General features: G+C 37.8%; 1 protein-coding gene across 5 annotated transcripts in view; it reads left to right on the forward strand.

Moving 5' to 3' along the window:
• The window catches only part of ARID2 (AT-rich interaction domain 2), a 155834-nt gene that overhangs the window by 123150 nt on the left and 19821 nt on the right, over positions 1-12863 (forward strand). The gene's annotated exons all lie outside the window — the stretch shown is intronic.

Genomic DNA, 12863 nt, shown 5'->3' on the forward strand with positions numbered 1-12863 from the left:
AAGGTGACCACGAGGTTTGGTTGGTTGGTGGTCTTTTATTTCAGTATCCATTATAAATGAAATTATTAATTTAAACATTTTGAAATGTTTTAATTCATTCCAGTTATTATATACTACTTGATGTTCTATTCATTTGTCATATCTTTGACTATTGAAGGCCTATTCAAGCTGGTTTCCAAGTCCTTTGGTTGTGATCTTAAAATAATTTTTTTGATAGCTTTCTTGCTTTCTGCTAGACATAATGTTTCAGGCTTCTCTTGTACATTTCCTGCCCCATACCTGGAATAAAGTATTTCTGCAAGAACATCTGATGTCTTTTAATAAGAAATGGTAGTTAAGCTCCTACTCATCACTTTTAAGTTTGTTATTGTTTCAAGGACTTTCAGTTGACAGACTAAAGAAATAAATGGTTTTATCTCATGTTTAGAAAGACCTTCTCAACACTAAGATTATAAAATACACATTTTATTGCCTTCCTCTACTTTAATATTTTAACTTTTTGTTCCATCTATAATTTAGTTTCATGTATCTAGCTTTATTGTTTTCCAAATGGCTAACATATTAATTAGTTCATCTTTCCCTTAGGCATTTGAATTGTCATCTTTAATATATACTAAATTCCTGTATACTTTTATTTCTGGATTATTTGTTATTCTACTGGTTCCTTATCATATCTTCACTGTAAATTTTAATGTTAGATATGGCAAATTCACGCTCTTAATTTTTTTTTTTTTTTCAGAATATTTCCCATTATCTTTTCAAGCACTTAACCTTGTACCAGGCACTATACAACTTTTTGGTTTTGTTTTGTTTTTAAATCCTGACCTGAGGATATTTTTTCATGTTTTAGAGAGAGAGAGTGAGGGAAGGAAAGAGGGGGAGAGAGAGAGAAACACTGACATGCGAGACTTTGATTGGTTGTCTCCTGCACCCGCCCAGCTAAGACTAGGATCAAACATGCAACCCAGGTACATGTGCTTGACTGGGAATTGAACCCCAGACCCTTTGGTCTGTGGGCTGGTGCTTTAACCACTGAGAAAAAACAGCCAGGGCATACTTTTTAAAATTAGAATGATGTATAATTCAGAGTTGGTGCCTGCATAGATATTTCTTACTTCAAATAAACCTCAAAATGTTTCTAGAGATCTTCCAAAAAAGCATGTTGGGATTTTCATTTTAATTGCTTTTAATGAGTAGGTATTTCTTGTTTGTGCTTAATAGTGAACATTTCCCAATATTGATTTTCCCCTTACAAGTAAAAGGTATCAATTCATGGTATTATATAGTCTTATTTACCCAAGTAGAGCTATATATATTTTCTTCACATAAATTATGCAACTTTATTAAGGTTATTGCCAGTTGTGTTTCTTACTTTTTGTTGCTATCATAAATGGTCTTATTATATTTTTCAACTGATGGTTGTTTTCTATATTAATACAGCTTATCCCCTCATCCAATTGTAATATCTAATGTTTCCAGACAGTTATTAATACATACTCATAGCGATAATATTTAGTCTTACCTTTTTAAAAAAAATTAGTGGACTATTTTTTAAAGCAGTTTTAGGTTTATAGAAAAATTTGAACAGAGTACCCATATACTGCCTCTTTCCTGCAAAGTTTCCTTTAATATTAATTGATATCTTGAATTATTATATATATTTTTTGATTGATGAGTAATGTTTACTAATATATGTTGTTATTAACTAAAGTCCATAGTTTCCAATAGGTTTCAGTCGTGTGTTATATAGTTTTACTAGAGGCCCAGTGCACGAATTCGTGCATGGGTGGGGTCCAGTTAGCCTGCTCTTATTGGGGGGAGGGGCCATGGGAGGTTGGCCAGCTGGCCCTGCCCTGGATCAGGCCGGTTGGCCAGCTGCAGTGTGCATCTTAGTGACTTGTTGTTCCAGTCACTTGGCTTTTATATATATATATATACTAGTGGCCTGGTACATGAAATTCATGCACAGGGGGGTTGGGGGGGACGGTGTTCCTCAGCCCGGCCTGCACCCTCTCGCAATCCAGGACCACTGACTCCTAACTGCTCACCTGCCTGCTTGCCTAATCACCCCTAACCACTCTGCCTCCAGCCTGATCAACCCCAACTGCTCCCCCTTTCTGGCCTGGTCATCCCTAACTGCCTTTCCCTGCAAGCCTGGTCACCCCCAACTTCCCTCTTCTGCCGGCTTGGTCACCCTTAACTGCCCTCCCCTGCTGGCCTGATCGCCCATAACTGCCCTCCCTTGCAGGCCTGGTCCCTCCCAACTGCCCTCGCCTGCTGGCCATCTGTGGTGGCCATCTTGTGTCCACATGGGTGCAGGATCTTTGACCACATGGGGGCAGCCATTTTGTATATTGGAGTGATGGTCAATCTGCATATTACTCTTTTATTAGATAGGATAGAGGCCTGGTGCATGGGTGGGGCCGGCTGGTTTGCTCTGAAGGGTGTCCGATCAGGTGAGGGTTTCTTTGGGGCTTGGGGTGACCTGGATGAGGGGCCTGTGGTGGTTTGCAGGCTGGCCACACCCCCCAGTGACCCAAGCAGAGCACCCTGGTATCTGGGGTTTATGTATCTTCTATAATTGAAACTTTCTACCTTAAGCGAAGACCTGGGCTGGCCAGGGTGTGTGGAAAGCTTGGCTTCCTCCATTGCAGGAGGCAACCTTAGCCTCCTGCTCTTTCCAGCTCCTTGCCTGCCACCATTTTCTGTTTATACTTTATGTATCTTCTATCATTGAAACTTTGTAACCTTGAACAGAGGCCTAGGCTGGCAAGGGCAGGTGGAAAGCTTGACTTCCTCCATTGCTAAGGAAACCCAAGCTTCCCTCCTGCCATACTCATCTTGGTTGGATTTATTTGCATATTTTCTCCTGTTTGGCTTGTGGATGTGGCTTGTGGGCACAGTTTGTGGGTGTAGCTGAGTGATGGTTAATTTGCGTATTACTCTTTTATTAGATAGGATGATACATTTACTTTAATAATCATAGGCTTATTCAGATTATCTGTTTCTCCTTGTGTGGGTTTTGGCAGATTGTGTTTTTTTGAGAATTAGTCTATTTCATCTAAGTTAGCATATTTGTGGCATAGGATTATTCATAATATTTCTTTATTATCTCTTTAATGTTGTGGGCTCAGTAGCAAGAGCTACTGATATTAAACTTTGACTTCTCCCCCCTTTTTTTTTTCCTTGGAAAAGCTGACTAGAGCTTTATCTATTTTATTGATCTTTTCATAGGTCCAGCTTTTAATCTGGTTGATTTTTTTTCCCTAATGATTTCCTGTTGTCATTTAATTAATATCTGCTCTAACTTTTATTATTACTGGTTGCTTTGAGATTATATTGCTCTCTAATTTCTTAAGGTGGAAACTTAAGTTATTGACTTTAGATATTTTCTAATGTATGTATTTAATGCTGTAACTTTCCCTCTAGATACTGCTTTACCTATATTCCACAAAATTTCATAAATTGTATTTTCATTTTCACCTTGTTAAAAATACTTTAGAAGTGTGCTATTTAATTTCCAAATATTTTGGGATATTCCAGCTATCTTTTTGTTAGTGATGTCTAGTTTAATTCCATTGTGATCTAAGGGCATACTTTATATGATTTTTATTCTTTTAAATTTGTTAAGGTGTGTTTTGCATCCTGGAATGTGATCTATCTTGGTGAATATTCCAAGTGGGCATGAGAAGAATGTATTTTCTGCTGTTGTTGAAGTATTATATAAATTTCAGCTAGGTTCAATTGATTCATGGTACTATTCAGTTCATCTCTATCTTTACTGATTTTCTGCCTGATGGATCTGTCACTTACTGACAGAGTTTTACATATAATATTTCTTTATTTCTCCTTTCAGTTCTATCAGATTTTGACTCATGTTTTGATGCTTTGTATTAGGAGCATATACTTTAAGAATTGTATGTCTTTGTAAAGAATTGACCTCTTTATCATTATGTAGTGTTTCTCTTTATCCCTCATAATATCCTTACTCAGAATTCTGCTTTGTCTGTAATTAATGTAATAACTCCAACTTTCTTTTGATCAGTGTTAGCATGGTATATCTTTCACCATCCCTTTAATTTTAATCTGTACTTATATTTAACCACACAGAGTCGGGTGTTTTTTATCCACTCATATTTAAACTGATGATCAGATAGGATGATAGACTTACAGGTTCATTAATATCATATATTTAAATGTCTGTTTCACTTGTTTTTTGCCTCCTTTGTCTTCCCATATTATTCTGTATTCTTTGTTTTTAATTATTTTATGTTTTCATTTTCTCTGTTAGCATATCAATTTTACTTTTTTAAAAACGTTTTTATGGTTGTTATGGAATTTGAAATATGTATTTACAGCTAATGTAAGTCTATTTTCAAACAACAATGACCCTTCATAGGTGGTGCAGGTATTCTTACTCCTCTTATGCTGTTACTTTCATTTATTCCAAAGCTATAATCACCAAATACATTGTTGCTATTATTTTGAAATTTGACTTACTAGATCAGTTAAGAGTAAGAAAAATAATAATATTTCTTTTACATCCATTTATTCCTTCTCTGACATCCTTAAGGCAAATCTGTGCAAATGCCCTTAGTTTTTTTCTCAAAGTCTTTATTACTCTTTCACTTTTGAAAAATAATTCTGTGGACACAAAATTCTAGGTTGGTGGATGTTTTTCTTTCAACACTAAATATTTCACTCTACTCTTCCTGCTTGCAGGGTTCTCAAGAGACATCAGTATAATGTTACCCTTTCTCTTCTATCATTAAGGTGTGTTTTTCCTCTGGTTTCTTTCAAGATATTTTGTCTTTGATTTTCAGCAGTTTGAATAAGATGTGCCTTAGGTGTGGTGTGAGTGTGTGAGTGTGTGTGTGTGTGTGTGAACATTTATCATGTTTAGAGTGTTCTCAGAGTTTCCTAGTTCTGTGGTTTAGTTAGTGTATCATTACTTTTTAGAAAATTCTCAACCATTCTTCAACACTGCTTTTCTCACTTCCCATTATTTGTATATTCCACTTTTTATAATTGTCTCACAGTTCTTGGATATTCTGTTTCCTCCACCCCCCACGTCCCACCCCCCAATTCTTTTTTCTCATTGTTCTTCAGTTTGGGAAGTTATCTTTAAATTTACCAGTTCTTTCTTTAGCTATGTTCAGTCTACTTTGATCCCATCAAGGCAATTTTTATTTTTGTTACAAGGCAATTTTTATTTTTTTAATACTTGGCATTTCCTTTTGATTCTTAGTGTCTCCATATCTCTGTCTTTATTAGCCTTCTCTTGCAGATTGTCACTTTTCCATTAGAGCCTTAGCATATTGATCATATAATAAGTCTTTTAAATACTTGTTTTTAATTCCAAAATCTCTGCCATATCTGTGTCTAGTTCTGATGTTTGCCTTGTCTCTTCAGACTCTGGTTTGTTTGTTTGTTATTGTGTTGTATTGTTTGTTTTACATTTAGTTTGCCTTACATGTTTTTGTTGAAAGCTGGAAATGTGTCAGTTAATAGAAACTGAGGTAAATAGATCTGTAGTGTGAAGTTCTATGTTTAACTGGCTGGGAGTGTGCTGTGTTAATGTTCGTCGTGGCTGTGTGAGAGGCTTCAGTTTCCCTTAGTATTTGGTGGGGTTTTTGCCCTGCCTTATTGTCTTTGGGATTCCTTGGAAACTTCTTTTTAAACAGAGTATGTATCTTACAGGTCTCTCCATTGTAACCCACTGTTATATTGGAGTCCTGTTGATGTGGAGTCCTGTTGATGTGGGAAGGGAAAGCATTATATAATCTTATGATTAAGTCACACTGTTTTAGTGGCCTTGATTCTAAGGGCTGTGACTTTGAGAAGAGTTTCTTAGCTTATTTTTTCTCTCCCCCTCCGTTCCCTATGTGACATTCAGACTTATAAGGGAGCTGGAGTTGACTAGTTGCTCTTCGCCTAGGTCAGATAAGGTTCTAAGGTCAGATAAGGTTCTAATAAAGTAATTTTCTTAGAGGGCAGGCCTATAATAAGGAGAAAAGAACACTCTGGACATGTTTTTTAATGATTACTTTCTCCTTCCCCCTGTTGGAAATGCTAGGGAGTTTTTCTTCCGTCTTCACAATGAGAACCTGATAGGGTTCCTTAAAGTAAAACTCAAAAAAGTATGGCTTCTCTGCAGAGAGTGGCCCACCAGGAGTTTTTAGTTTTTAAGACTGTCCATACTAGGCCTCCATCAATTCATTAATTACTGTTTAATACTTTCAAAATTTTTAAAGAATATTTTGATTTTTAGAAAGAGAAGAAGAGATAGGGAGGGAGGGAGAGAAATATCACTGTGAGAACACATCCATCATTTGCCTCATGTATGCCTCCCACCTGAGATTGAGCCCACAACCAGGGCATATGATTTGACCAGGAATCAAATCAGCACTGGCCAACATTTCTGGTGCATAGGAGGACACACAACGAACTGAGCCACGCTGGCCAGGTGCAGGGAATTTTTATATTCATATGGATACTCTTGAACTTTTCCAATTTCTTTAAATGAACCTGCTTGTTGTGTGGGGTGTGGGGTAGATTATTGATGGAAGGGAGTAGTAAGAAATTGTTTTAGATACTAGTATGCAATAGTGGCATCCCACCTCATCTTTTATTCTCCCACTCCAGCCCAGAAGAATCCATAAAATTCTGAAATCTCAACATCTGTTTTGCATTTAAATTATATTTAAACTAGAGGCCCAGTGCACAAAATTTGAGCAGTCGGGGAAGGGGGTGAGTCGGGGGGGGGGGGGTGTCCCTCAGCCCAGATTGCTAGAGGGCACAGGCCAGCCCGAGAGACCCCACCAATACACGATTGGGTCTGGGGAGGGACCATAGGAGGGCTCTAGATCATGTCCGGCCTGTCTCACTCAGTCTCGATCGGCCATACCCCAGCAGCAAGCTAATCTACCGGTTGGAGCATCTGTCCCCTGGTGGTCAGTACACATCATAATGACTGGTCTACCTGTTGACTTTCTGCTCGCTGGTGATCAGTGCACATCATAATGAACGGTTGAGTGGCTTTGGCATATCATTAGTGTATTATGCTTTGATTGGTTGAATGGCCAACCTGACGACCAGACACTTAGTATATTAGGCTTTTATTTTATAGGATATTTTAAATTCAGATAATTTATTTAATGGATTTGGAAGCCTTTATTTGTTTCCACCCTTATGATCATTGCAACCAGCTTCAATTATTATATTAGAACTTTACTTTGCACCATATTGAATTGTTTGTAATCACTTTAATACTTAGATAAATAGAAAGAAAATAGACTTAGGATGAAGGGAAAGGTAAGTAAGAGGGAAAAATAGACTTCTATTGGGCAGGCAAAGTAATAAGTACTTTAAAATCCCTGTTGTCTTAGTCATATACACACAGTTGTATATATTTAGTAATTAAAATGGATTTAAAGAAATACAAACTTTATTCTTTTTTTCTTGTGTGTCTGATAAATTCATTAATTCTGTGTATTATAAATAAACTTGATTAATTTAATATATTGCAAAATCATTTAGAAATAGCTGTCATTTGGACTAGTGACTACTAGTAGTAGTACATTTGGATTTGGATTTATGTGTGTGTGAATGTGTATGAACAGCTTTACTTTTTTATTTTATTTTTTTATTTTATTTACTTATTTTTTTTGTCATCTCCCAGACCCGCCCCAGTTTTACCTTTTTAATTAATCTAATAACATTTAGGTAAAAATTATGAAAACCCAATAAAAAGTACTTTTTTTGTGACAATTTTTAGTTTATATAGCACAACTTCAGTCTATTTGTTTCATACTAATTAATAAGCATTGTGAGCTGAGACTGGTTTGGCTCAATGGATAGAGCGTCGGCTTGGGGACTGAAGGGTCCCGGGTTCAATTCCAGTCAAGGGCATGTACCTTGGTTGCGGGCATATTCCCAGTAGGGGGTGTGTAAGAGGCAGCTGATCGATGACTCTCTCTCATTGATGTTTCTAACTCTCTGTCTCTCTCCCTGCCTCTCTGTACAAAATCAAGAAAATATATTAAAAAAAAAAAAAAAAAAAAAAAAGCATTGTGAGTACATTAGGTCCTGTCTTGTCCACAAGGAATATGTTCCAAGATTCCCAGTGGATGCCTGAAACTACAGATAGTATCAAACCCTTTAAACCTTTTTGCTTACACATGCACATCTATGATGAAGTTTAACTTAAAAATTAGGCACAGCCCTGACCAGTTTGGCTCAGTAAACAGAGTGTTGGCCTGCGGACTGAAGGGTCCCAGGATCAATTCTAGTCAAGGGCACGCCATACCTTGGTTGCAGGCTTCTTTCTGGCCTGGGCCCTGGTTTGGGCTTGTGCAGGGGGCAACCAATAATTTAAAACTACATTATTTCTTTCTGTTCTATTTACTCACATCAATGTTTCTCTCACATCAATGTTTTCTCTGTCTTTCCCGCTTTCTTCCACTCTCCCTAAAAATCAATGGAAAAATCCCCGAGTTACGATTAAAAAAACACACAAAAAATTAGGCACAGCCTGGCCAGAGTGATTCAGTTGGTTGGCGCACTGTCCTATTCACCAAAAGATGGCATGTTCAATTCCTGGTCAGGGCACATACAGACCCAGGTTGCTGGTCCAGTGCAAATGAAATCCATGTTTCTCTTTCTCAATTATAGCAATATCCTATGTAATAAAAGGCTAATAGGCAAATTGACTGAACAGCGGAACGACCACCAGGATGCAGACGCTCAATGCAGGAGCTTCCCCCTGGTGGTCAGTGTGCTCCCACAGGAGGAGTGCCGCTCTGCCAGAAGCTGGTGCAGCAGCAGTGGCAGGAGCCTCTTCCTCCTCCACCAGCAGCACTAAGGATGTCTGACTGATGGCAGGGAGTTGGCCTAAGCCATCAGTCGGACATCACCTGAGGGCTCCCAGTCTGTGAGAGGGCGCAGGCCAGGCTGAGGGACCTCCTCCTCACCCGAGTGTACGAATTTCGTGCATCAGGCCTCTAGTACTGTAATAAGAGTTACATGACTGTAGTCTCTCTCAAATATCTTATTGTGCTGACTCACCCTTTTTGTGATGTTTTAAGATGGTAGAATGTTAAACCTACGCCTGAATTTGCATAACCATCCCTTACTTGCAGTTGCAGTAAATAGCTTAGTGTCATTCGTTTCTAGGATCACTTGCTGAAGTCTAGTTCAGTGCTTTCTGATGCAACACATTGCTGTCAATTGGGACATATTTTTTGTTCATGTCTTCCACCCACAGGTTTAATGCCTTTTCTATCTAACTAAGCACTTTTCACATGCTGTAGCTGGAACTTTTTCAGTTTGAGGTTCAACGGCAAAACTAACAGGATTTTTTTTTGTTCTTCACAATTACATGGATAGAAGATTCATTCTTACCATAGATCTTAGCAACCTCAGCATACAGTTTTTTCCTTAATAAGTTGAGAACGTTCACCTTTTTGGAGGAACTACTTTGGCTTCTCTTTAGAATAGCTGAATTTTTAGCATTGCTACTCATGCTTTGGAGCCAGTAAAATAAGGATTACTTGAACTCAAGCACTGCAATGCTATGACAATCTGATAACTGAGACAGCTGCTAAATGACTAATTGGCAGGGAGTGTATAGGGCATGGATACATTGGACAAAGGGATGATTCATGTCTGGGTAGGAAGGAGCTGGATAGCACGAGATTTCATGATACTAAGAATGGTGCACAATTTAAAACTACATTATTTCTTTCTGTTCTATTTACTATTTTCAGACCACAGGAAGCTGAAATTGTGAAAAGTGAAATCATGGATAAGGGGGGGACAATGGTACTGAAAATTAAAAGAAATTCCAAAACTAAAAATGTGCTTAGTAATGTTACTTTTATCTGAAACTTTTGTATTACATCCCAGTGATTTGTTTATTTTATAACTAGAGGTTTGCACCTTTTGATTCCCTTCATTCATTTTGCCCACACCTCCATCCCCATCTCCGACAACCACTAACCTGTTCTCTTTATCTGGGAGCTTGGGGTTTTACTTTGTGTGGGCTTTTTGTTTTGTTTTTTAGATTCCATATATCAGTGAGGTCATACAATATTTTTCTTTGGCTGACTTATTTCAGTTGGCATTTATGACTTCATGGTCCATCCAAATGGCAACATTTCATTCTTTTTTTATTGCTGAAGGTTATTCCATTGTATATATGTACCACATTTTCTCTATTGATGGACACTTATGTTGTTTCCAAATTTTGGCGATTAAATAATGCTACACTGAATATCTTTTTTAATTAATATTTTTGTTTTATTTTTATAAATAACCAAAAGTGGAATTGCTGGGTTATATGATCTACTTTTATTTTTAATTTTTTGAGGAAACTACATACTGTGTTACACAGTGGTTGTACCAATTTACATTCCACTAGCAGTGCATGAGAATTCCTGCTTTTCCAATCCTTGCCAACACTTATTTCTTTTTTAAAAAGTGTTTTTATTGATTATTTTTATAGAGAGGAAAGCAGCGGGAGAGAGAGAGAAAAGCATCAATGAGAGAAAATCATTGATTGGCTGCCTCCTGCATGTACCCTACTAGGGATCGAGTGAGAAACCCAGGCATGTGCCCGGCTGGGAATCAAACTGGCAGCCTCTTGGTGCCTGGGTCGACGCTCAACCAGTTGAGCCACATTGGCTTAGCTATTTCTGGTCTTTTTATAAAACCATTCTAACAGGTATGAGGTGTTATCTCATTGTGTTTTTTTATTTGCATTTTCCTGATGATTTGTGATGTTGGACATCTTTTCATGTACCTGCTGGCCAACTGTATGTCTTCTTTAGGAAAATTCCTATAAGGATCCTGTGCGCATTTTTATAATTAGATTGTCTGGTTTTCTGCTATTGAATTATATATGAGTTCTCTACATATTTTGGATATCAACCTCTTATCAGATTTATAATTTTCAAATATTTTCATTCAGTAGATTGCCTTTGTATTTTGTTGTTTCTTTTGCTGTGTAGTTTTTAATGTGATGTAGTCCCACTTGTTTATTTTTGCTCTTGTTGCCTTTGATTTGGTGTCAAGGAACTTTCCATCTATGTTCTCTTCACAGAGTTTTATGGTTTCAGGTCTTACATTCAAATCTTTAATAAATTTTGAGTTAATTGTGTTAATTTTTGTGTATGGTGTAAGATTATTGTCCTGTTGCATTATTTTGTATGGAGCTATCCAGTTTTTCCTGCACCATTTATTAAAGAGACTATTCTTTTTCCATTGTATAACCTTGGCTCATTTGTTGTGATTAATTGAGAATACATAAGTTTTTTCTGGGTGTCCTGTTCTGTTTCATTGATTTATGTCTGTTTTTATGCCAGTATCTTATTGTTGAATTACTATGGCTTTGTTATTTACAGTTTGAAATCAGGGAGCATGATGCCTATGCTTTTGTTCTTCTTTCTCAAGATTGCTCTGACTCTTTGGAGTCTTTTGTGTTCCCATACAAATTTTAGTATTGTTTGTTCTATTTCTGTGAAAAATGCCATTGGAATTTAATAGGGATTATATTGAATTTGTAGATTGCTTTGGCTACTGTGGACATTTTAATACGAATTTTTCCAAACCATGATAGTTTCACAATAAACTTTTGGTAGGTATTTATATAAATGAATATGAATGATATATCTAATAAAAGAGTAATATGCAAATTGACCATCACTCTAACACAGAAGATAGTTGCCCCCATAGGGTCAAAGATGGCTCCCCCCATGTGGACACAAGATGGCCTCCACAGATGGCCAGCAGGGGAGGACAGTTGGGAGGGACCCAGGCCTACAAAGGAGAGCAGTTGGGGGCAAACAGATGGCCAACAAGGAAGGGCAGTTGGGGGCAATCAAGCCTGCAGGGGAGGACAGTTGTAGGGGATCCAGGCCTACAAAGGAGAGCAGTTGGGGGGTACCAGGGCTGCAGGGGAGGCAGTTAGGGGCAAACAGGCTGGCAGGGGAGCAGTTATGCATCAATCAGGCTGGCAGGGGAGTGGTTAGGAGGTGATCAGGCTGGCAGGCAGAAGCAGTTGGGGGCAATCAGGAGGAAAGGCAGGTGAGCAGTTGGGAGCTAGCAGTCCTGGATTGTGAGAGGGGATGTCGACTGCCCATTTAGGCCCGATCGCAGTAAGTGGTCCCAGATTGAAGAGGGTACAGGCTAGGCTGAGGGGCACCCCCCTGCACGAATTTCATGCACCCAGCCTCTAGTCTATAATAATTTTGACATTGTCTTTATAATTCAGTATTTACTCTTTATTAAATTTATTTTAATGTCAGTTATTTCCTACAGTTATTTACTAATTTAAAATATTGTATAGATACTGTACATCAAAAATTGGTTCATATGTACAGAAGTTTATTAGCCCTAGCTGGTTTGGCTCTGGTTAGAGCATTGGATGGAGGACTGAAAGGTCACGGGTTTGATTCAGGTCAAGGGACTTACCTCAGTGCAGGCTTGATCCCTGCCCACCCCCTCCCTTCCTCTCTCTCTCTAGAAATGAAAGGAAAAAATATCCTTGGGTGAGAATTAAAAAACAACAATACACACACACAAAATAGAAACCATTGCAACAAAAGTTCTCTATTTAAAATGTGTGTATGTGTGTTTATATGACATTTAAAAAAATCAAATCCTAAGGGAGCTTTGCCATAAACTTTAAAGATATTGATTGTGCAATATTTGAGTTACTACTTAGTAATTGAATTCTTTCAATGTATTATTTGCTGTTTGCATCCCAGTATTCTCTCTCATTGCTATGTGTTCTAATTAATAAGAGAAATGGTATTTGTCATTCTTCACAGTTGTATATTTGCCACTTACTCTCTCAGACACTT

The sequence above is a fragment of the Pipistrellus kuhlii genome, unplaced genomic scaffold, assembly GCF_014108245.1.
Source record: "Pipistrellus kuhlii isolate mPipKuh1 unplaced genomic scaffold, mPipKuh1.p scaffold_m20_p_3, whole genome shotgun sequence".
Classification (NCBI taxonomy): Eukaryota; Metazoa; Chordata; class Mammalia; order Chiroptera; family Vespertilionidae; genus Pipistrellus; species Pipistrellus kuhlii.